The 25,240-nt window shown below is 45.1% G+C and overlaps 1 long non-coding RNA gene across 1 annotated transcript; it reads left to right on the top strand.

Moving 5' to 3' along the window:
• Positions 1–12,086: 12,086 nt before the first annotated feature.
• Positions 12,087–18,459, top strand: LOC131481368 (uncharacterized). Its single transcript, XR_009246255.1, has 3 exons — positions 12,087–12,196; positions 14,492–14,610; positions 18,285–18,459. It is a non-coding gene; the product is annotated as an uncharacterized LOC131481368 (long non-coding RNA).
• Positions 18,460–25,240: the final 6,781 nt, after the last annotated feature.

The raw sequence follows: 25,240 nt of genomic DNA, 5'->3' as shown, positions 1-25,240 counted from the left end.
GAATTCTTGGGATATCTGTGGTAATGCAAGAAACAGGAAAAGTAGCTGACAAACTTGGGTGCTAGCTAACAGATTTCAGGGTGGACTCTTCGAGGTGTCCCCTGCTCTCTCCTCATTGGCATCACTGAAAAGCGAAGGGAGAGAAATGAGCTTGAAAAGGGATTATTCGGTCTTCAGCCCAAGTCTAGAGGAAAATAAATAGGTTAGAGCTTTCTGGGTTAAAGAAAATAAAACTGACTTCTAATTTCTTCAGTTCACAAACTTCTCTCAAGTTGAGAAATCACTTCTAGGACCAAGTTCACAATGGGTCTCTGAGAGTCTTTGTTAAGACATCATAAATACGTAAGGTGGTGCCTGATAAAACGCTTGGACAGACAAGAAACACTTTGTGAGACATCTAAGGGCATGTTTCCCAGATTCCATCCACTTTCAAAACTCTTAAGGCATTATCCCACAGAAGCCTTAGCTGGGGGGACTGTTCTCAGAGATTCGCAGGTGTACTTTTAATTGAATGGTATGGATTTATTGATCTACACAACACTCGCCTAATTTTTAGAAGAATCACTTCAGCTCATACAGAACAATGCAAAATGAAGAGAGCTCCTTAGGTTCCCAAATGTCTACTTTAGGAGGCAGACTTACTCAGGTGTTAATGTGGACCTTCTCCACTGGAACCAAAAAAAAAGGGGGGGGGAGATTACAAGGGAAGAACTGAGTATCCAGTAGGCACACGGCACAGCTCCACATATTAACACTGTTCCCTAATCAAGGCACCAGCAGTATGTGCCAGGCTGGATTCAAAATTACTGTGGGCCAGATGAGCCAAATAGTGCCTTTCGCGCTCCCTTCTCGGATGAGTGCTATCATGGTTATTTTCTGCTTGTTCTTCTGTTGTGTTCTGGGTATGTGCGCGAGTCAGAGAGTAACTTGTCTCTTTAATATATAGCTCTTCATAAGCCTTCAGCTGGAAGGAAACATCTGCTTAAAGAGCTGAACCCAAAGCACATCATCAGCATATGACTTGGATTTAGATAATGAGATCCTGGGCTTCTAAGTAGACAGGGATATAACATAGAGAACTGATGTATTTGTATGCAGGACAGATGTGAACAGCCAGAAGGGTAAATCACAGTGGACAGGGCTCCCCAAAGATGTCCGCCACCCTCCATCCCAGCCTGCGTGTTCCTGACCTCGAGGGTTGTTCCCAGGTCTCTGGGACAGTTCTAGAGGTCAAGGTGGTCGAGGCTCCTAAGCTCCACAAATCACCTCCCTGGGAAGACTTTTCAGATCATGGGACAAACTCACCCTAACTAAAATAAGTAAGTGATGTTGTCTTAAGCCACTAGGTGGTTTTTGCTTGTGGGACTCCCTGAGCAGAACTACAAGGGCTGACAGGTGGCTCTGGAAAGAGTCATGGGAGCCCAGGCAGGGTCACAGCTGCACCTGTCTGGTTAATGGTCTTTCACAGATCTTGAAGCACCAAGAAATTGTTTCCAAGACTCTGGTCTTAAAGTACTGAGCCCACAGGGCCTGCAGGAGTAGTCTCAGCCTGGAGGCTGCAGAGGAGTAAATGAAGAGAAACTGTGTTCTCCGAGCTCAAAAGGCAGCATCGGGGTCAGAGCTTTTCAAGTGCACTCGGAGACGCATTTCCCCTAAGATTGAATTAAGTTAAAAGAGGAAGTCTGCTTGGATTCACTTGAAATAAATCTGCTGGGACGAAATCAATGTGAAAACAAGACTTGAGAAGGGCTAACAGCGGAGGGAAGAGATCAATCTTGTGTAGCGCTTGTGTTGCAATGTGGAAAAACTTTTGTAATCGTTAGGAAAGTCTGGGGATTGTATGCACGGGATGTCAGCATTGACCATGGAGGAGGCACAGGAATGGGACTGTGCCTGCTCCACAGTGGGCTGCTGGTCTTGGGGGAGATGAGGCAAGATAGGAAGACCAAAAAGAGCAGCCCGCAGGGCGGGCGGAGGTACGGCGTGCAGGTGATGGGCAGCGGGCTGCTCGCCGAGATGAAAGCCAAGCAGGAGAGAAGAGCCGCATCGGCGAAGAAACTTGGAAACGACGCCTTCTCCCAAGAGCCTTCCAGTCCAGCCTTCAGCAGCACAGAGCGGTTGGATGGAGCCGGAGCCGGTCTTCCAGAAAACCGCTTCGGTTTGGGAACACCGGAAAGGAACCCGCGAGCCGAGCCCAGGGCAGAGATGGGCCCGAGGTCTCGCAGCCTGTCAGGCACACCGACGAGCCCTAAGCCCCTCCTGCAATCGCCCAAGCCCAGCCTGGCCGCACGGCCCACGATCCCGCAGAAACCCAGGAGCGCCTCTCGGCCTGAGGACATTCCAGACTCTCCGTCCGGCCCCGGCTCCCCTAAAGTTGCTCTTCTTCCACCTGTCCTGGAAAAAGTTCCTTCAGACAAGGAGAGAGATGGCCAGAGTGGCCCCCAGCCCAGTCCCAGGACATCTTCCCAGGAAGTGTCAAGGAGAAGCTGGGGCCAGCAGCCCCAGGAACATCAAGAGCAAAAGCAGCGGCCCTCCAGCCGAGATGGCCGTCATGGCAGCAAGTCCAGTGACTCCGGATAAGAAGCAGAAAAAGAGTTCATTTTTTTTAAACTTTTTTTTTATTAATTATTATGCATTATGTGACAGTTTCATAGGCTCTGGGAATCCCCCCACCCCTCCCCACGCCCCTTCCCCCCGGTGGATTCCTCCACCTTGGTGCAGTATTACAGTTCAAATTCAATCAAGATTCTTTCCTTGCAAGCATATACCAAACATAGAGTCCAGCTACTTATTGTCCAGATGGGTTGAACAGTTTCTTGGGGAGACCATTTCTGGTCCAAAGTTAGAGCTGGTAGAATATCATCCCAGTCAATTAAGAGTCCCAATATAACATTAACAGCAATTTGTAACATTATGGAATTGACATGGTTTTGCGTAACCAGTATGTCAAAAAAAAAAACAAAAAACAAGTTCTTAACCACAACCTATGATTTGCTCATTGACATTTCAATTTTAGTTTGTATACAGGACCGGCTGCTATATACCTTAAAATGGCTATAAGGTACCATTCAGCTGTCTCGTGTCTATTTCATTTTAGTATTTAGCCATTTGTTGTGTTGAAGTATAATTTTACTGATCTTGGCAGATTTTAGGATAATCTAGACTGGCTTGTAACTCTAACAAGACATTTGTCAACAATTAAGGTGCAGAACATTTTTTTTTGGGGGGGGTGTGTGCAGGAAAGTCCCCAACACCACGGTGAAGAGTGACTAATCTTCGTGTCCCACCCAGCGAGGCATGAGCCAATCCATGCCAGCTCTTTCCTGTCAGATTCCAAGCTCTACTTTTTGTTGTTTGTCTATTTATTTTAGGTTTTTTTAGTTTGTATGATTGTTTGTTTGCTATGAGGGGTTTTCGGAGCGATCCTGATGGTCATTGCAAGGGAGGGTGGGGGTCCAGGGGTGGAGCCAGGCTCGGACCAGAGAAAGCTCTCCTCCCTGGTCCCGAAGGACGTTTATTGTTCTTCTGTTTCTGCGGACCGCTCAGGGCTTCTGGTTGTCTTTCCGATGACGTTGGTTTCTATACGGTAGTGTTTGGACTTCTACCATCCCCAGCAGAAGCTCCGGTTGGGGGTGGGTGACCTCAGAGTACTCGGCCTCCAAGGACATCCAATTCCCTATGGCCTCCTTGGCAGTTGGGATATAGTCCTTGTTGCTCGTATTAATAAAGAGTTCATTTTTGTGTAAGGGCCACCCTGCATAGACCTCCCTGGGCAGGGCGCCTGTGTTGCCAGCAGAGAGGAACAGGGCAACACCTTTTCTTCCCAGACACTCTTCTCTTGGTGCTTGAAGCTCTCCTTTCTTTGCCCCTTCCACCCCACATTTTTTTAAATATATAGAAAAATATCTATTTCTTGGTGTTCAAAGCACATTTGTTTGGTCTTCGTCCAACCCTTAGCATTTGATACTTGATTTCTAAACATTCCTTCTTATGCCTTCAATGAAAGCCAGCAATGATTCCACGGGCCCTACTTGAATTTCTCTGAGGCAGCTACAGATTGTCCTGCAGGATGGGTCTGGGGAGGTAAACAACCTGATTAGACACACTCAAGTGACACCATCCAGCCTGCTGTGGGGAGCTGCTGAATGTGCTGGTGTCGGATCTGCACACAACTCGATATAGCAATTTATTCTTGATGTATGCAATTGCACATTGTAATTATATTAACAGAGCACACTAATAAGGAATTTGTATAAATGATATATATTAGATCTTGGGTATGGTTTTTACATTCTCCCGTGGGGAACTTTTTCCTTCCTGATGTGGAATTGTACATTTAGTACTAGGTGGGTAACACTTGCATACCATCATTGAGCACAGCTAAGAACAGAGAAGCCTGCGACTGATTCTACCACCTGCCCAGATGAATGTATATAGTTGATTGGTTTGAGATTTTATGAATATTCATGTTTTGGGAGGCCTTTAATTTCTGTCTGCATATTAGCTTTTAATGTGTGATTTTCAGAGAATACTTTGACACCTGTAAAAAGAATCAAAATACTACTCTTTATAAGACATTTCACAAATATTCACTTAGATTACAGACTGAAGGTATTTTATTCATATGTATATTTATACCAATAAAATGATTTTACAAGTGGAAAAAAAAAAGGAAGACCAAGAGTGTCAGTCAGGAAAAAATAATCATAATAATAATAATAAGGAAAAGAAATGCTGTGTACAGCAGAGAGGGGAGCATTGGATAGAGTTCCTGCTAGGCACACATGCAGCAGGTTGCTCAGTAACATGGGGGAATCCCAATATCATGAGTTACGGCTTTGCCGATACCACACGCTTCGGTCAACCATAGCTCAACAAATAGCTTCATCCAGCCCCCTAGGCCAAGGCCACTGAAGCTCTAAGTGGCTTGGATTCAAATGCTAGTCTGTAAAGCAATATGTCAGATGTGTCTCCACAACCTGCTGTTACACAATCCATCCTGTGCCTGTCCTGTGAAGACCCAGGCTGGCTGGGGGCAGTTAAGACTCTTTATTGTGCTGTGAGCCACTAGGGGCATGAAGGGTCTCTTTCCCACCCTGGGTGCTTGAGAACTGCCTGGCAATGCTAAGCAGAATGAGCCCAGCACCCAGATGTACAGGACAGCCTTGGGGAGTTTCAGGACAGCCTGAGGCTTTGTTGAAATCCTGGGTCAAGCCCTTCTAGGCAGGAAGTTTGGCTATTCCCTTTCAGTGTCTCCCACCCTGCCCTAAGGTAGATTCTGGTGAGCAGGGAAAGTAAGAACTGCTTGGCCCAAGGGTTTCCTTCTGTAAGGCCTTCATTTCCAGAAATCCACCTGCCAGACCCTTCTGGAGCCACCCCTTCTCATAGTGACCGTTTCAGCCATCTGGTCTTCCAACCTGCTGGGTGTTGAACACCGGCAACAGCAGAGACAGTCTTTGAATCCTGGACCCTTGCCAGGGCCTGCCCACCACCCTCAACTGAATCAGCTACTTCTGGTTAATCTGTAGCTGGTGATTAATGTCACCAGGAAAGGGAAATATGTTCCAGCTGTAGGAGACTGTGGTTGGACCCCTTTACAGAATTAGAAAGGTCATACTGCTCGTCAGAGGTGGTGTTGGAACAGGGCTTCACCCTCCCTTCCAGTACAGCCTGAAAGTCAGTGTCACGTTGGAGGAGATTTTTAGGAACTGACAAGAGTATGCCAGAGTAGCCCTTGATCCTGGTGAGGCTGGCCTCCCTGCCTCTACTCTCTGTGTGCCCTTGCCCACCTCCTTTGGGATGGAAGGAAATGGCTTTTCTACCTTCATTCCTTCTTGGTTGCTCTCTAGCCCACAATGCAGTGCTGCAGATCGGGAGTCGGTCAACATGAGAGAACCATTCAGAAGACATTTTGCATGCGGGAGAGTCTTCTCTCAGTAGAATGAAGGTTTCTAATGTTGGGTGGGGCCTGAATGGTGTCCTTCCCTCTGTCCCCCAGTGTATATTAAAGTCCTAATGCTTCGGATACCTGATACCTGGGTGGCAAACAGAGTTGGAAACAGAATCTTGGCTGATACAATAAAGATGAAAATGAACTTGATGTCATATGAGAGTAAGGTGTGTCCTTGACCCAATGTAACCTATATACTTATGAGAAGAGACGCAAATGCATGACAATGGAGGCAACGTTTGGAGTGATGTCACCACAAACTAAGGAATGCTGAGGGCTGCTGGGAGCTGGAAGGGTTAGAAAGGCTCCCTTACTGGAGGTTTGTGAGGGGACATGGCCTTGCTGATGTCCTGGGTTCAGAGGCTTGCAGAAAGATAAGTCACATGGTTAGTGACATTTCCTGATGACAACCGTAGAAAATAAATCCACAAAACACAAGGAATGTGTTGACCAGAACCCAGGAAGCAGGATGGAGCCTTGCTCTGTGGAGAGGGGCCCAGGAGAGGGAAAAAGGGAAGGGACCAAGAAGGAGAGCTCCTGGGAGCCCATGTGCACTGAGAGGTGACCAAGGGGCCAGGCCCAGCAGAGCACTGACTTGACTGGATTCCTGCTGCAGCTAATGAGAATCTCAATTCATTTCTTTCTGACCATGGTGGGCCTACCGGTGGGGATCCCACAAAATCAGTATCTAGAAATTAAGTCTTTAGGGGCCAACTTTGTGGCCCAGGAGGTTAAGCCATGGCCTGCAACACTGACAATCTCACATTGGGCTTCGATTCAAATATCAGTTGCTCCGTTGGAACTGACCCAGCTAATATGCCTGGGAGAAGCAACAGAAGTTGGCTTCAGTGCTTGGGTCCTGCCACCCACACAGAGTTCACAGGTTCCTGCCCTTGCTCTGGGTGTTGTGCCATATGGGGAGTGAACCAGCAGATGGAAGATCTGTCTCTTCCTCTCTCTATAACTTGGCCTTACAAATAAATAAATAAATACAGCTTTAAAAAAACACCAAAAAATAGACAAAGAAAGATCACTCTGGCTGATTCCATGTCGTTTGAGCTTGCACCTGCTGTTCAGCCCCTGACAACCTTTCTGTCTGTCCTGTGCCCTCTCTCTTTGAGCTTTGTCTTGAAGGTTCCATTTCCTGTGCCTCTGCCAATGCTTCTAGTACGTTTAGTGCATGTCGGGTCTTAATATTTATATTTATTGGTGAGTGCATTTGGTGTCATGATGGTAGTATGTCCTATCATCTTTTGTATTTAAAAAACTTTTTTTAAATAGATGCTTTATTACTGAGAAGCCACTTTCAATCTCTCCAGTTAGTGCGATTGCTTTTTAAAAAGATTTATTTATTTTTATTGCAAAGTAAGATATACAGAGAGGAGGAGAGACAGAGGAAGATCTTCCATACGATGAGTCATTCCCCAAGTGGCTACAATGACTGGAGCTGAGCCAATCTGAAGCCAGGAGACTCTTCTACATCTCCCATGTGGGTGCAGGGTTCCAAAGCTTTGGGCCGTCCTCAACTGCTTTCCCAGACTACAAGCAGCAAGCGGGATGGTGAGCTAGGCCACCAGGATTAGAACGGGCACCCATATGGGATCCTGGTGTATGACAGGTGAGAACTTTAACCACTATGCTATCGTGCTGGGCCCTATAACCTTACTTTTTAAAGTTTTGTTTGTTTGTTTGTTTGTTTACACAAGAGAAAGTAGACATCCACATGTTGCTAAATGCTAACTGTCTGTATTCACAAGGAGACACAGGTCATCTCTGAGCTCAACATACAGAGAAAGCAGAAAACAGCTAGAGCCCTGTGCTCTCCTGCACGGCTACCGCACACTCTCCTAGTCCCCGCAGAGAGAATGGAGCAGAAGGTTCTCTTTTCTTCCTAGGAGTAAGATGAAGTTGCCTCCATAGGGTTTTTGTTTGTTAGTTAGTTTGTTTTTGTTTTTACATTTTATCAGATCAGATTCACAAAGAGAGAGACAGAGAGGAAAATCTTCTGTCTGCTGGTTCCCTCCCCAAGTGGTTGCAACGGCCAGAGCTGAGCCAATCCAAAGCCAGCAGCCAAGAGATCCTTCCAGGTCTCCCACATGAGTGTAGGGTCTCAAGATTTGGGCCGTCACTTTGCTGCTTTCCCAGGCCATAAGCAGGGAGCTGGAAGGGAAGTGAGGAGCAGTTAGGACAGGATCCCATAGGGGATCCTAGTGCTAGCAAGGTGAGGATTTAGCCATTGAGCCTTTTTATCAGACCGTCCATATGGTTTTTGTTTTTGTTTGTTTTTGTTTTTGTTTTTGTAGCAACAAGAAAGGATACAGATGATTTTGGAACAGAAAGGAGTGGAGAGTCTTTTCCCATTGTACCCTGCTTAAAGCATTTCTCCCACAATATGGTGAGAACTGTGGTGTAGAGGAACAAAACTTCAAATACAGAGAGACTGAGCACAAGCGGGGACAAAAGCTAAGGCAACTTTCTCCCAGGGACTGGAGAAAATAAAAAAGCACTTAGAATCCATTAGTGCTTTCTATATCAGTCACCTTCCCTGAATCGTCTTTCTCTTCCCTTCATCGTTATCTTCTTCACCTTTATCCTCATCAATCTTCATCAATGTCTTCTCCTCCTCTTCCTTCTTCTTCATCTTCTCCTTTGCCTTCCTCATCATATGTATCAGGAACCAAGTAGGGTTGCAATGCATTTGGCCAGATGTCATCTTTGCTAATCACTCGTAACTCATCTGCATTGTCAGCAGAACAGGTGGCAAAGCAGGACAGGCAGGCCTCTGGTCTCTCACGCTACAGCATCCTGCTGGCTTGTCCTGCCTTTGACTTCAGTATTTCGTCATTCCCTCTCCGTATTTCCACTGGATTTCAGGGGCCATTTGAAGCTAGAACTCCACTCTCATTCAGATGAAATTCTGTGGTGAGAACTTGGTTTTCCAACTAAGGATTTTCATCAAAATCTGATCTGTAACCTCATTTGATATCTTCAAATTCTGTCACCTCTGGTCAGTTAATTCAGCACCTCTGTCTCCTCCCTGAGCAGTGGGGATACTTGCAGGTGGTTGATGAATGCTGTGATCCAAACTTTGGCAGTTTTTTGGGAAGATCAGTTCAAACCTATTCTGAAAACATTGGTTGGCAGAGTTTGTTGTATTTCTCTCCTACTTTCGAGGTCTCCTCCCTGGCTTGTTCATTCAGAGTCTCTATTCCATTTTGTGACTTCATCAGTATGTGCAGTTAATTCTTGTTCTTTTTCTCCCTTTGACAAACCACGAGAGGCCCAAGCTCTCGACTTTGTTTGAAGGCCAACTGAGGCCTGTGCTTCAAGGAACGCCTGAGTTCCCACACCAGGAAGGAAGAAGCACTGAGAAGTTATTTATTACCTTATTGTAAGACTTATCTTTTAATTCCATTTTCATGAATCTTAAGAACATTTATCTATTTTATTATTATTCATTAGTATTTAATTAGAAAGGCAGAATTAGAGAAAGAGAGACAGAGAGATCTTCCATCTGCTAGTTCACTCCCAAATGGCCTGTAATGGCTGGATCCAAAGCCAGGGACCAGGAGCTCCTTCTGGGTTTCCTACATCGATTCAAGAGTCCAAGAACTTGGAACCTTCACCACTGCTTTTCTAGACCATTAGCAGGGAACTGGTTCAGAAGTGGGACCACTGAGCCTCAAATCAGTGCCTAGAAGGGTTGCTGGTAACCCAAGTGAATATTTAGTTTGCTTTGCCATGGAGCTGGCCCTTATCTATTTTTTAAAAGATTTATTTTATTTTTATTGAAAGATAGATGTACAGATAGAAGGAGAGACAGGCAGAGAGAAACATCTTCCCTCCTCTGGCTCACTTTCCAAGTGGCTGCAATGGCTGGAGCAGAGTGGATCCGGAGCCAGAAGCCAGGAGCATCCTCTGGGTCTCCTATGCAGGTACAAGGTCCCAAGGCTTTGGGTCATCCTCTGCTGCCTTCCTTGGATACAAGCAGGGAGCTGAATGGGAAATGGACTGTCCAGGACATACCCAGCAGCCCAGGCATCCTGGCTGATACAAGGCAAAAATTCAGCCATTAGGTTACCGCGCCAGGCCCTATCTATTTTTTAAAAAAATATTTATTTATTTTTATTGGAAAGTCGGATATACAGACAGGAGGAGAGACAAAGATCTTCCTTCCAATGATTCACCCTTCAAGTGAGCGCAACGGCCGGTACTCATCGATCTGGAACCAGGAGCTCTTCCGGGTCTCCCACATGGGTGCAGGGTCCCAAGGCTTTGAGCTGTCCTCAACTGCTTTCCCAGGCCACAAGCGGGCAGCTGGATGGCAAGCGGGGCCATCAGGATTAGATCTGGCGCCCATATGGGATCCCAGAGCGTTCAGGGCAAGGCAAGGACTTTAACCACTACGCTATCACACTGGTCCCTCTATCTGTTTTTTAATATTGGAAGCAGAAACAAGAGAGAGAGAGACATGCAGCGCTCCCATCAGCTAGTTCACTCCTCAAATGCCCACAACAGCTGGAGCTAGACCATGCCAAAGCCAGGAACTCAAACCAAGTCTCCAGCATGGGTGGCAGGGTCACAAATATTTGGGAAATGCCTTACCTGTTGTCTGCCAGGATGCACATTAACAGCAAACAGGAATTAAGGGCAGAGCTGGGACTCAGACCCAAGCACTCCAATGTGGGATGTGGGTGTTCCAAGCAGCGTCTTCACCTCTGAATTGAAGTCTGTCCCAGCCTCTGTGTGTGCCCATTAGCTTGTGAAACAGGGCAGATTGATGCTATAGACGGCAGGTATATGGCGGTCACTTCCTACAGGCCACTCTAATCTTTGAGAACTGAGGATCCAGAAAACAAATCACAAGTCTTTACTGTCCCCAGGTCTTAGAAATCTTCTAAGTTTCAGCATGGAACTTCGATAAGATCAATTGGAAAATCTCAGCAGTAGAAAGTTAATTTTGTCAAATGATAAAGCTTCCTGCCAGAGCTTTAGATTTTGGACAATTTAAAATTGAAATTGATTATTTTTTTAATTTGAGAGAAAAAGAGGGTGACAGAATACAGAGACATACTGGCCAAAATGTACACGGATCAGTTATTAATAGAAATCTGTACCTGTGGAATTGTTACCTAAGTTTGATAGTTTGCAAGTACTGGGAGGGTCCTCCAGCTTTAGAATTGTGCCAAACATTTCATTGGAGACAAACTTAAGCATGATATGGAGCATATCCCAACAAGACTGGGTCATGCTGGAAAAGTGAAGCAGGAATTAGGGTGCTTGATGTCCTGGCTGTGTAGAAAGCCTGGCTCTGGAGGGGCCTGATAAATCTTTACAGCAGATGTGAATTTGCAGGAATAGCTGGGAATATGAACATCCAGAGCTTTAAACAGCAGACAGCAAAGTTTTGACCCACTCTCTCTAGTTCATGCAGGGAGCTGAGAGCTGAGAGCTGAGCAAGGACAACTTGTCAGGTATGCTAGGGTCACATACCTTACAACCTTTGTTTTCACCAATGGCTGAAATTCCCTGTGGTTAGAGTCAAGTTCAACTGGCTGTAAGAGAAGAGAGCTGGACTGCGGTAGTCCTGAGTTTCTCAGAAAATGAGCCACACACTGTGTGGGTGATGGAAGGCAGTTCCATGGAAGGGCCATTTGCAGAGGCGGAACCTTGTTAGGAATATGCTACACAGGAGGAGGCGTCACTGTGATGAGCAGCTGCAGGAAGGCAGTGTGTGCTTATCGTGTGAGGTGTGAGAGGGAACTGGGCTGGTGAGTGCAGTGGGCGGGGAGGCACATGTAGTGCGTGGTACAGAACACCACCACTGCCACATCAGAGAACCAGAACTCCACTCTCCTGGTGCCCTATGACCTGGCCTGGCAGCCCAAACAGCAAGGGAGGCCAGGGGGTTTTGGGAGATGGTGGTGTGGGGAGCAGGTGGAGAAAATCCAGGGCAAACCCTGTGCTGGGGGCATTTGGGACAACTTTTCTGGGCCACACATTAAAAGAGCTATTCCAGGCGCCCTAGAATCTCAGTCTTAAAGTCACTCCTTTTACAGTCCCATGGCTCGTCCTGGTTCTCTGCAGAAGCTCTGTAATCAGGGGCCTGTTTCCTATTGTAGTCATCACTTCCTGCAGAACACAGATCCGGGTGCCAGTTGCTAAGCTTCCAGCCCCAGCTGAGGAGGCGTAATGGGTCTATTCTTAGGGATCAGGTTGTGATGGGTTAGCAACCTGACGTTCAAGGTATTGGGCGTCTGCAGCATTCTGAACTATGGTGGTGTTGGGTGTTGGCTTGCAAGAGGTCTCCCTCATTACCTCATTAGCTTGCTGGAGAGGCAGGGGCATCTTGTCTCCAGCTTCCAGCCGACAGTGGCTCTATTTCCGACTTGCTTGGGAACTATTATTAACGATTGTTCCAAACAACGTGCTTGCACTTACTTGTCAGTCTGGAAACCAAATTTAGCTGTTCTGATTCTAGACAACTGGCCTCCTCTTGGATCGCTGTGATGACCTGCGTTTTCAGACATGGAAGATTGACAGCCTTAAAGGCTTAGACCCATATTTCCTATCTGAGGATGCACAGATCTGTAAGATGTTCCCAAAGCTCTGAGGAAGATAACTAATGCTCTTTCCCAAGGAAGGAAGTGTAGGTCATCAAATGTTTGCAAAAAGCCCTTTTGGGCCAGAAGTACTCTTGTCTCAGTGAGGAATTATGTTGAAACCAAGGGATACGTAAGCGGTCCCTTACATGATTTAAACACCACCCTTTTCTGTCTCTCTCCCAAATTCCAGAAAACATTGCTTGTGGTGTCAGATTGTCTTTTAGCACAGGAGCTAGGCTTTCAAATACATTCACACCATTCTTTCAAGCCATGATTCCTCATCAGGACTCTTCCTGTGAGCACACAAATTTGATCCTGGAAGAATATTCCTTGACCCAAATCATACTTGTATTATAAGTTTACTCTTGCAGGTGAGAAACACTGAGAACAGAATAGATATTGGAGAAATCTGCCACTTCCATCTTTTGGGACCCACTGTGTGCTTGTAGAAGCTTCTCAGCGATTTGAACCTGTCTTTATCTCCGACACTACTGTCAGGCATGCTTACTTCTTTTCTTTTCTTTTTTTTTTTAAGATTTATTTATTTTTATTACAAAGTCAGATATACAGAGAGAAGGAGAGACAGAAAGATCTTCCGTCTGATGGTTCACTCCCCAAGTGAGCGCAATGGCTGGAGCTAAGCCAATCCTAAACCAGCAGCCAGGAGCTCTTCCGGGTCTCCCACACAGGTGCAGGGTCCCAAGGCCTTGGGCCGTCCTCATCTACTTTCCCAGGCCACAAGCAGGGCGCTGAATGGGAAATAGGGCCACAGGGATTAGAACCAGCAACCATATGGGATCCCGGCACGTTCAAGGCAAGGACTTTAACTGCTAGGCCACCGCACCAGGCCTGCTTACTTCTAACGGTACATGGAGTTAGACGTGAACTCAAGGCTCAATAAACAAGATTCAAGGTATTTTTCTTTTCAGAAAAGATTTATTTCTTCTATTTTTTTTTTTTAAGATTTTATTATTATTGGAAAGCTGGATATACAGAAGAGGAGAGACAGAGAGGAAGATCTTCCATCCGATGTTTCACTCCCCAAGTGAGCCGCAATGGGCCAGTGTGCGTCAATCCGATGCCTGGACCAGGAACCTCTTTCGGGTCTCCCACGCGGGTGCAGGGTCCCAAAGCTTTGGGCCGTCCTGGACTGCTTTCCCAGGCCACAAGCAGGGAGCTGGATGGGAAGTGGAGCTGCCGGGATTAGAACCGGCATCCATGTGGGATCCCGGGGCATTCAAGGTGAGGACTTTAGCCACTATGCCACTGCTGTGGGCCCTTCTCATTCTTTTTTAAGAAATCTCACATAATGGTTAAACATCGTTTTGTAATTGATACAATTTACAATAAAATTTGTTTTTGAGAAATCCTTGAAAATAAAATATTTGTGACAGTTTTAAAACATTGAGTTTAATGTTTTGTGTACCCTGAGAACTCTGGATCTAAACAGAGCACAAAAGAGGATGAGAGAAGAGAGTAATTTAAAAAAAAAATGTTTTCACTAAAGGGGATACTAGTAGCAAATTGCTCAGATTCTGGAATTTTCCAAGTCAATGTAAATTGTGTGAATCTTCATTCTGCGTCAGTTTCTTTGTCTGCAGACTGGAAGCATAACACAACAAGTGGATTGAGTCAGCGCTTAGTTATTGCTTGACTGCTTGGAAAAACCTAGGCAAGCATGAACACGAGTTGAATTTTACCCTCCATTATTATTTTGCCACCCTTTGAATTGTTCTTTAAGATATTTCAGATAAATGGGACTTTAGTTTTTATTTCTAGTCCTGATTTATTTTACACTACCTTTATATTTATTGAAGTATGCATCACTTGTTTAAACATAAAGTTAAACAAAAGTCATCAAAAGTACATTAAAAATGCTGCATTTTCAAGTTTTTTTGGGGGAATATAAGTAAACTTTTATTTCCGTTTTTCACAGACTTTCGGAAATTCTCATACTTAAAGGCCACTACTGAAAATAGCAGTTACCACTTTCACAACCACACCGTGAATTTGTGCTCCAGAGATAGCCACTGTTTCATTTTGCTGACTGTTCTGGTATGCACCCTTCAGTCCTAATAATAGGTTAATACTATGATTTCTTGATTTATTCTCTTGTGACACAATCTATTAATTTCTTTCATAGCTGTCATTTAGCTTTTGTGCATTCCCTATTGTATTTCTTTGATTCTACCAGTGTGGCCTTCTCAGATTTATGATGAAAGCATACTTGGTATTGTCTCCTGGGTTGGTACAATTTTCTGAAGTCGAACATTCTACCCTCTTGCTGTGACGGTGTAAGCATGACTGCCATCACTCTGAGAAAGAGAGTGGGGGGCGAGGTTGTCTCCATATTCGCCTTGTCTTTTATTTTCCTGTGTTTGCACTATTGGCCTGCCAATGGCCTCTCAGTTCATAGATCCTCTGTTGTCTTTAAAGATCATCAAACCTTTATTGTGCCACAGGAAGGGAAGTCGTCTTGGGTTGCATAAGGCGAGGGATCTGTAGCTCCCACTGCCTTTTCTGTTAGATTGTATAACTCCAATTTTTTTTCCTGTTTACTGACTCTTGGTATCTCTGTCCTACTTTCATATCTGCCTGGTGAATATTTCATTTCAGCTGTTCTCAGTTCTAAAATTTCTTTTGTTTTTTTTTCTGAGGTTCTATATCTTGGCTTACATTCTCTATTATTTCTTTCTTCCTTTGGGATTTATTTATTTGAAGGGCAGATTTACAGAGAGAGGGAGAGAAAGAGAGAGCTCTTTATTTTGATTGGAATGGCAGATTTACAGAAAGAAAAGAGACAGAGAAAGATCTGTCCACTGGTTCACTCCCCAAGTGACTACAACAGCCAGAGTCGAGCTGATACAAAACCAGGAATTCTTCTAGGTCTCCCACACGGGTGCAGGGTCCCAAGGCTTTGGGCCATCCTTTACTGCTTTCCCAGGCCACAAGCAGGGAGCTGGATGGGAAGTGGAGCAACCAGGACATACCAGTGTCCCAAGGCAAGGCTTTAGCTGTTGATCCATTGCACCAGGTCCTAGAACTTTTTTTTAAAGATTTATTTATTTTTATTGAAAAGACAGATTTATGGAAAGAAGGAGAGACAGAGAAGGATTTTCCATCTGCTGGTTCACCACCCTAATGGCCCCAACGGCAAGCACTGACGCGATCTGAAACCAAGACCCAGGAACCAGGAACTTCTTTCAGGTCTCCCAGGTGAGTGCAGGGTCCCAAGGCTTTGGGTCATCCTCTACTGCTTTGCCAGACCATAAACAGGGAACTGGATGGGAAGTGGGACAGCTGGGGCATGAACCAGCACCCATGTTGGATCACGGCAGTTGAAGGTGGAATATCAGCCAATTGATACATTGTGCTGTGCCCAAAACTGTGACTAGGGACTTACAGCATTAAATTACCCGTGGTGCTTGTTGGAAAAAAAAAAAAAAAAAAAAAAGCTGATTTCTAGGCCTTGTTTTCATGCCCCTGAGTCAAAGGATGGAGGTGGAAGCTAAGAATTGGCTGACAGCAAATGCTTCATTAAGTGTTGCTGGTCATTATTTGTTTAAGCTGCACAGCCAACATTAACCTACTGATGTTTCTTTTGCTCCCCAAACTGGAGAAAGTGTCGTCTTGTCTTGTTTATCCCCAAGGGAGCAGGTGTAGCACCTGATGAAGCCAGGAATGTGTTTCATGATGACATGCACAAATAGTTCTGCACAATAGGAAGCAGTTTGTTTATTACTGCCCCCTGGAGTCAGCATGCAAGGGGACTTTGCAATAAGACTGTAGCGCCTCAAGTTAGAGGTGCTTTTTTAAAAAAGTTTTTTAAAAAGATTTATTTATTTTTATTACAAAGTCAGATATACATAGAGGAGAAGAGACAGAGAGGAAGATCTTCAGTCCGATGATTCACTCCCCAGGTGACCGCAACGGCCGGTGCTGTGCCGATCCAGAAGCCAGGAACCTGGAACCTCCTCCAGGTCTCCCACGTGGGCGCAGGGTCCCAAGGCCTTGGGCCGTCCTCGACCGCTCTCCCAGGCCACAAGCAGGGAGCTGGATGGGAAGTGGAGCCGTTGGAATCAGAACTGGCGCCCATATGGGATTCTGGCACATTCAAGGCAAGGACTTTAGCCGCTAGGCCATCCTGCCGGGCCCTAGAGGTGCTCTTAACATCTAAATTTTGTAAATTCCTTCTAAGAAACCACTAGAACACACAGCAAGAATGACTCCTTTGCCATGGAGTGATGAACTTGTCCCTGACGTCCCTGGTGGTCCCGCTCCTGTGTTTGGGTAAGTAATAGTAACTACCATCTCGGCAAGAATAATGTCCTACAGCCAGTCACCACAGGATCCCCCTAAAACACCTGGAAGCTTTGTGGGGAACACCTTGTTCATGTATTTTAAAAATTTATTTTATTTTATTTAAAAGACAGAATGACAGAGAGAAACCATCTTCTGATTCATTCTCCAAATATCCGCAATCCCCAGGGGTTTTCAACTCCAGCCAAGCCTCCCATGGGAGTGAAATGGGCCCAAACTGTAGAAACATCTTTCTCTGGTATTCCAGGTGCATTAGCAAGGAGCTGAATAAAAAACAAAGCATCAGGGAGTCCAACTAGTGATTGTGTATGAGATGCCAGCGTTGTAGGCGACAGTTTAGCACCACAACACAAGCCGCTATCACTTTAATCTGGGAAAGTTAATTTTCACCCTTAGCCTGTTGTAAACTCAAGAGCACAGAGAAAGTATTGTAAATTGGGCTGTAAAATCAATCTAATTAGGAGTGGGCTGCATCCTTAATTCATGATACCCTAGGCAAATCAGCTACTAGGCAAGCTAGCAGAGAGATGCAAAAATGTGAGGTGTGAGGTTGTGAGTTTAGGAGATGGTAGCAGAAGTCCAGTAAGGTGGTATGTTGGCTTTGGGGACAACTGTATGTAAGTGCTAGTGAGTGTGGCACTGGCCCTAAAGGGAGTGATCCTGTGGTATTGGGTCAGTGGAAAGAAAGTCATTGAGAAAATGGTCAACAGGGCTCATTAAGAACAGACTGGGCTTTGGAGAGGACAGTGAGGGATACAGACAGATGAGGAGCAGACACAGTGGAAGAGATGAAGCTGTTGGCAGTTGTAGGAACAGCCAGCCTTTCTGGGAAAGAGAGCATGCAAGAGTGTGGGGGCCAAAGATTGCGGTTGCTACCTGCCAGGTTGCAGGTTTTCTGGGAACACACCCAGCAGGGGAGCCAGGGCTTGGTGACAGAGCATTCATAGAGAGGACAGAGCAAGATGATGAAACCAGAATCAAAAAACAAGTCTATGGGAAGCATGGCGCAGCAGTCAAATTACCGCTGGAAACACCTGCAGCCCACATTAGATGCTCAGTTTGAATCCCAGCTCCTCTGCTTTTGATCCAGTTTCCTGCAGCTGTGCATCCTGGGAGGCAGCAGATGATGGCTTAGAGATATGAGTCAGCCACACGGGAGACTCCACTTGTGATCTTAGTTCCTGGCTTCAAACTGGCCCAGCCCTGGCTGTTATAGGTTAGTTGTGGAGTGAACCAGTGGATGGAAAATCTCTGTTTGCCCCTCTCTCTTTCAAATAAAAGGAAAATAAATAAAGTCAGTACAGTTTGTAAAAGGTAAATTTTAGTGCAAAAAGATAGAAATCCATGCCTAGTTTTTCTACAATATGCATTTTCTATAAATGAGCTGAAGACTGTGTGCTGTTCTTTAGCGTCTGTATAGTTATCATCTCAGGTGATGTGAATTACCAACTGATGGCAAGCCAGGAGTCACTGGAGACAGTACGAAGTACAGTCTGTGACCACTGGTTTTCTTTTGAATCAAGACATCAGAGAAGCAAGGAGCGCTTTTCTGCAAGATGGAGACTGTTCTAAAGAAGGTGTTGGCCAATGTGTCATGTGGATCAAGGACAGACATGATTAACTCTTGCTTGGATCAACTTAATTTCAGGCTGAAATACTTGAGCTCCAACCCACTCAGTCCCTGATACTTTATGAAGATGAATGTGTAATGCTGAGAGTGCTGTAGTTCTCTGGGAAATTAAATGTTTCTTCTAGTGTTGGAATTTGCCTATTTTCTATTCCTGGTTTGGATATTTGGCTACTAGCATAGGAATTGCGCATGTGTAGCTTAGCTTTAACTTGAAGAGGATTTTTTTTTTTCAGAAAAGTCTGATGTCAGAAGAGACTGTTACTTATAGAAGTACACTTTTAAGATATTTATTTGAAATGTGTAGAGATGGGATTGGGAGAGAGAGCAGAGACATTTCACTCCTCCAGTCACCACAATGGCTGTGAACAGACCAGGTTAAAGCCAGAAACATAAAACTCCATCTAGGTCTCCCACAAGAGTGGACTCAAATATTTTGGTTACCTTCCATTACTTTCTGAAGTACATTAGCAGTGAACTGAATGGGAAGTGGAACAGCTGGGATTTGAATCAGTACTCCTATACAGGATACCAGTATAGCAGGTGGTGGTTTAACCCACTGAATGTACCAACACCAGCCCCTATGTGAGTATGCATTTTAAAGCATCCCTCAGGCTCTCAAGGTACAGCTTTATTTACTAAGAAAAGTCACCCACACAGCTACAATGCAAACTGGAGCAGCAGAAGATGAAGACATCTTGGAACAAGTGGCTACTCCAACTGAAGTGAAATCTGAATCCCAAAAATGTTCTACTCCAGAATCCAAAATCATTTGTCATTCTGATCTTGTCCTGTTTTCCTCTGATTAATATTGGGTTCCAATCAACTGAAATGGACATAGTTTACTCTAGTTGCAGTTTTGGAACTCCTTAAACTCCAAGCAGGCTGAGTTTGGGATTCAGAAGTGGTGCTTTGTCAGTACCAGAAGGTCTTCTCTGAGCCCAGAACACTCATGCTGCTTTCCCCTGTAGAGTGCTTCGTAAGCTCTCAACTGCATATTTTTCAGTTGCTTACTTTGCTCTAAAGATGTTTCTTAGTCACTTCCACTGATCAGAGAGGAAATGGAAATGTTGGAAAGTTAAGTATTGTACTTATGTCTTGGTAACATACAACTGTTTGGGAGAACAGAGATAGAATAGATGGGGGCTCCTGTCCAGTTCAAGGATTTGCAATTTCTACTCTTGGGCTTGTCATGAGACTCCAAAGTAGCAAGTGGTTCACACTCTGGGGCCTGAGTCCAGGTGGGTCTCCAAAGGAGACTGAAAGCAGTTTTTTCCTAAACATTTGTGTATTTTATTTGAAAGGCAGAGTTACAAAGGAAGAAGGAGAGAGAGAGAGAGAGAGAGAGAGAGAATCTTCCTTTCAATGATTTCTACCCAATGGCCACAACAGCTAAGGCTGGGCCAGAACGAAGTCAGGAACCAAGACCTGAAAGTTCCATCCGGGTCTCCCTTGTGAGCGCAGGCCCAAGCATGCGGCTACCTTCCCTTATTCCCCCATGTGTTTGGCAGGGAGTGGATTGAAGATGGAGTGGCTGGGAACTGAACCAAAGCCATAGGGTTGGCAGTGTTGCCAACTGGGCACTTTATTTTTTATTTTTTTAAATTTATTTATTGTTATTAATTCATTAATTACATTGTATTATGTGACACAGTTTCATAGGTACTTGGATTCTCCCCACCCCTCCCCAAACCCTCCCACCATGGTAGATTCCTCCACCTTGTTGCATAACCACAGTTCAAGTTCAGCAACTGGGCACTTTAAACCATTATACCACAGAGCAGGCCCAGACAAAAGAAATTTTTGAATTCTTCTCATTTTTTTCAAGAAGTCGAACAGAGTTTGCCTATTTCCCAAACTAAAATTGGAAGAGTGAACTAGAATGTCATGCTATTTTTTGCTTTTGATTAGAATTAAATCGATTCAGTTTGATAACATCAATTATCATGCTGATTTGAAGCTGTGATTACAGTTAAATAAGTCTTAGATGATTAGTATTTGAAAATAGGTTAATTACCCCTTGACAAATGCTGTTTATTTGATAGGCAAACCTGCAACTAATCAGAAGAATTTATGAGAAAGTTTACGTACTCTATACGTATATCTTAAAGAGGCAGAATGCTGAGGCATATACCACTCTAACACATATCGGTTTCACATTCCTTTTTTCTTTTTTTAAAGATTTATTTATTTTTGTTACAAAGTCAGATATACAGAGAGGAGGAGAGACAGAGAGGAAGATCTTCTGTCCGATGATTCATTTCCCAAGTGAGCTGCAACGGCCGGTGCTGCGCTGATCCGAAGCCAGGAACCTAGAACCTCCTCCAGGTCTCCTACGTGGGTGATGGGTCCCAAGGCTTCAGGCCGTCCTCGACTGCTTTTTCCAGGCCACAAGCAGGGAGCTGGATGGGAAGTGGAGCTGCCAGGGTTAGAACCGGCACCCATATGGGATCCTGGCAAGTTCAGGGCAAGGACTTTAGCTGCTAGGACACTGCTGTAGGCCCCAGTTTCACATTTTTTCCAGATCGCAACATGGCTTGTGTCTGTTCTTTCTGGTGGCCTTAACATGAGCAGTAAATGTCTTCCCAGCTAGTTCAAGTCCAACAGTAAAGTTGTTTAGTGTCAATGATGTGTGGTGTTGATTTTTCTAACTCCACCTAAGGACTTAAAGCATCTGTGGAAGCTGATCATACATTTCAAAGAAAAAACTAACAACAACAACAACACTGTAAGCACCATGGAACAAAGGGAACAGGCAAATGAAGTTTCTCCTCCCACTGAATGTCAATAGATGCCTTTCTCAGGTGGTAAGAGCCTGGCAGGAGATCACTTGAGCCAGTTTGCAAGTATAAATAGAAGCATGGCGTGTTTTCTGATCTCTTGTGAATCACGGGCTTGTTGAGAGACTTGCCTTTGAGGAAGTAGGCAATTCTCGGCCCTGAGCTAACGTTATAGGTTGGGGTTTTCACAATCATGCTCAGATCACTGTGGCTTTGGGCGTCACTTCTCTGACTCACCTGGTTGTGGCCTAGCTGCCTGAGACATGGTGCAGGGTTCATGTGGCTGCAGGGCAATGACAGATGAGATCACCGTGTCCCCAGGGCATGCCCTTTAAAGGTGAACTCTGGCGTGTGTGTGTGTGTGTGTGTGTGTGTGTGTGTGTGTGAGAGAGAGAGAGAGAGAGAGAGAGAGATGGGAGGAGGGCAGGGAGGGAGTGGACTTTGGGTGGCAGGACCACAGGATTCCCTAAGTTGAAGCCATCTCTGCCCTGGTAGATTTGGATTCCAGAGATCACTGTAGAGAATTTCTTGACCCTAAAGACAGATCCAGCATGCCTTCCAGCACTGCCTCCATGCAGATGCTCATGAACTTGGAGGCAGAACATGGATCAGTCCCTGGAGTTATCTGTAGGATTCACAGCATGTCTGTCAGAGCACATCACACAAAACAAGTGACAGAGTGACTTTATTTCAGCCTCCTCAAGCTCCAAGGCGGGGACACTGACTGACTTTCTGGACCTTCAAGTTTCCTTGAATAGTAAAGCTCAGAACAAAGATAGTCCTGATACATCACCCTTGACCAAGCTGACACCAGGCAGGCGGCAATTGACATGTGAGTGAGATACTCATTTGGGAGTAGGGAAAGCTAGGTTAAGATAAAACATATACTTGGAAATGCATATTTTAACCTTTAAAAACTGCTATGGGGATGGATGTGGGGCAGTGGCTTAAGCTGCTCTGTGGGACATCTACATTGTACATTGGGAGGGGCAGGTTAGAGTCCCAGTTACTGTTTTTGATCCAGCTTCCTGCTAGTGCATGCCTTTGGAGGCAGCATGGGAAGGCTCAACTAGTTGGATGCCTGGATGGACTTCCAGGATGCTGTGTTCTACCTGGGCCAACCCTGGCTGTTGCATGTATTTGGGCTTTAAGCCAGTGGATGGCAGATTCTTTCTTTTACTGGTCCAGCTATGCAAAAACACTGCTTTTCCTTTTGTTTCTTTGTGCCTGTGTAGAAAACAAAGAGTCAGTATTTTTTGTTGGAGTATTTTATCTGAAGGCCTTGAAGGATTAATGATTAGACGGTTTCAACTGTGTGAGGTTCTGATCCCAGCCACACCTCTAAAGTTGCTCACTTTCTATTTGTCTTTCATCCCAAGCTCTCCCCACCTGTTTGAGACGCGTGAGGCTTGGCATCTATGAGCAAGCTAATAAGTATTTATTACTAACTTCTGCTGTCATTTATTTAGATTTTCCTCTGTGCCAGCCCTTATTGTTCCAAGCCCATCTGATGTAATCTGCACCATCACCTCATCATTTATTTACCCTTATTTTACACATGAAGACGTGGAGATTGTTGGGAGGTTGAGTAATGTGTCCCAAGTCACCTAAATGTGGAAAAACAGGATTCAGATGAAAAGTGCGTTTGACTTGGGTGCCTGTGTTCTTAGTCACCAAGTCCTACGTCCTACTTCCTGTCCTTGTGTGGCAGCCCATGGGTACCTGCTCTTTGACTCTGTGGCATGTTCAGATTTCCTCCACTTGGAGACATCTGTGGAAGGGAGATAAAGGAGCTTGGAGTTAGTGCTTCTCCTTCCCAGCCTCACCAGGAAAACAGAGACATACAATCCAGGATTATTTGTAGAAACTGAAAAACATACACAGAGAAAAAGCTTGTTTTAGCAGAGCACCTTCGAGCAAAATTGATGGATATCAAGTCTGTTCATTGATTTCCAGAAGGGATGGGGAATAACAGTGGCCAGTAGGGCCAAATGCCAACAGAGGATTGGACAGAGGCACTAATAGAAAGACCTGATAGGAATAATGTGGCGTGTACTGGGAAACACAATGAATGAATGCATCTTCTACATTGAACATGTCCTTTTTCCTTCCACACCCCAACCACGTCCCCAAATAAGAACTAGGAAGAAAACACAAAGTGGACCAAGTTAAGATCCACTGTGGAATGACAAGGAGGACACGTGTGGAGTATCTCCTTTCTCACATCCAGGGCCCTTCGTCTCAGAACCGAGGAGCAGGAAGCTGGGGCCCCATGAGGCCTTTCCTCCTTCCAGAGGATTGAAGGTTTGCTGTTGTGTCAGCTGTATACTGTGATGTCAGAATGTACAAGCTGAAAAGGCCAGGCTGAGCCATTGTCTAGGGGAGGAAGTAGTTCAAGTTGACACAGCAGGTCTGGGCAGATCCCGAAAGTCGACCCTGCTCTTTTTCCCATGGACCACACTGTATCTCTGGGTTCACGGGCCTGAGCTGGCCTCTGCTAATTTGGTTTCACTTGTTGAAGTGGGATTGGATGGGTTTGAGCAATTTTTCTCCCCATCATGGCTTTGACTAGTGAGCTTGTGCTACAAAAAGGTACCCAGAGCACAGTGACAACCAGCCTGAAGAATGGTGTTCTTGGAATCCTCAAGCTTGAAGGAAATGAACCTTGTTCTGCTTGTTCTAAAGGGTTCTGGCTTTTTGTTTTCTTCTAGCTTCAGCCCTGGTATTCAATTTAGTTGTCTGAATATGAACCTTTCACTGTTATCATAGCTTAGCATCCTCGTTGGATCTAAAGGAGAAGTTTTTATGGATAACATACACATAAACCCTATACAGTCAAGATTTCAATGCTCCAATTTCAGGTATTCATCCTCATGGTTAAAAAAACCTTTGTTGGGCTCTGCAGCATGGCCTAGTGGCTAAGGTCCTCGCCTTGATCCCATATGGCCGCTGGTTCTAATCCAGGCAGCTCCGCTTCCTCTCTGTCTCTCCTCCTCTCAGTATATCTGACTTTGTAATAAAAATAAAATAAATCTTTTAAAAAAAAATCCTCTGTTCCTTGTCAAAGTGCTCTTGATGTGAGTCCTACTAGTTTCCTGCTAGTAGACCCTGAGAGGAAGTGGTAATGGCTCAAATAGTTGGTCCTTGCTACCCACATGGGAGACCAGGATTGAGTTCCTGACTCCTGTTTTTGACACAGCCTCATTCTGACCAGCCTGGCTCTGGCTGTTGCAAGCCTTTGGGGTGTACACTAACATCTGGAACTCTCATTCTGCTTCTCCTTTATGCTCTTTTTCCTACATAAATATAAAAAAATATTCCCGATGGGGCTGAAATGGTGATTTAGTAGGCTAATCCTCCACCTGTATGTGCTGGCATCGGATATGGGTGTTGGTTTGTGTCCCAATTGCTTCACTCCAATCCATGCTTGTAGCCTGGAAAAGCAGTGGAGGATGTCCCAGGTCCTTGGATCCCTGCACCTATTTGGGAGACCTGGAGAAGGCTCCTGGCTTCAGATTGGCTCAGTTCTGGTTGTTGTGGCCACTTGGGGGAGTGAACCAGTTGATGGAAGATCCTTTGCTCTGTCTCCTTCTCTCTGCAAATCTGACTCTCAAGAGAAAAAAAAATGAATAATTCTTTGAAAAAATATTTCTATGGTGTAGGTTCTTGGAGCAGTCTACAATTAACATCCTTCATAAAAGCAGGAATGGACAGCTCATGTTTCTAAGGTGGCCTCTATGTTCTCTTCTGCATTTTCTGCTTCCAGCCTTGTGGGACTCCTGAGCCATTGAATCCAGAGAAGAGCAGTGAGAAGTTGCCTAAAAACAAAGAGCCAAGCAGACACAGGCAGCACTTGCCTTCCAACCACCACGATCTCACTGGAATAAAAACAATTACAAATGGGTAGTGGTATACCAGATGCCAAACCAGAGCAGGGGCTATTACAAGAGCTATGGTT

The sequence above is a fragment of the Ochotona princeps genome, chromosome 11 (assembly GCF_030435755.1).
Source record: "Ochotona princeps isolate mOchPri1 chromosome 11, mOchPri1.hap1, whole genome shotgun sequence".
Classification (NCBI taxonomy): Eukaryota; Metazoa; Chordata; class Mammalia; order Lagomorpha; family Ochotonidae; genus Ochotona; species Ochotona princeps.
Note: the sequence above shows the minus strand (reverse complement) of the source record. Positions and strands in the feature narration are given on the sequence as shown.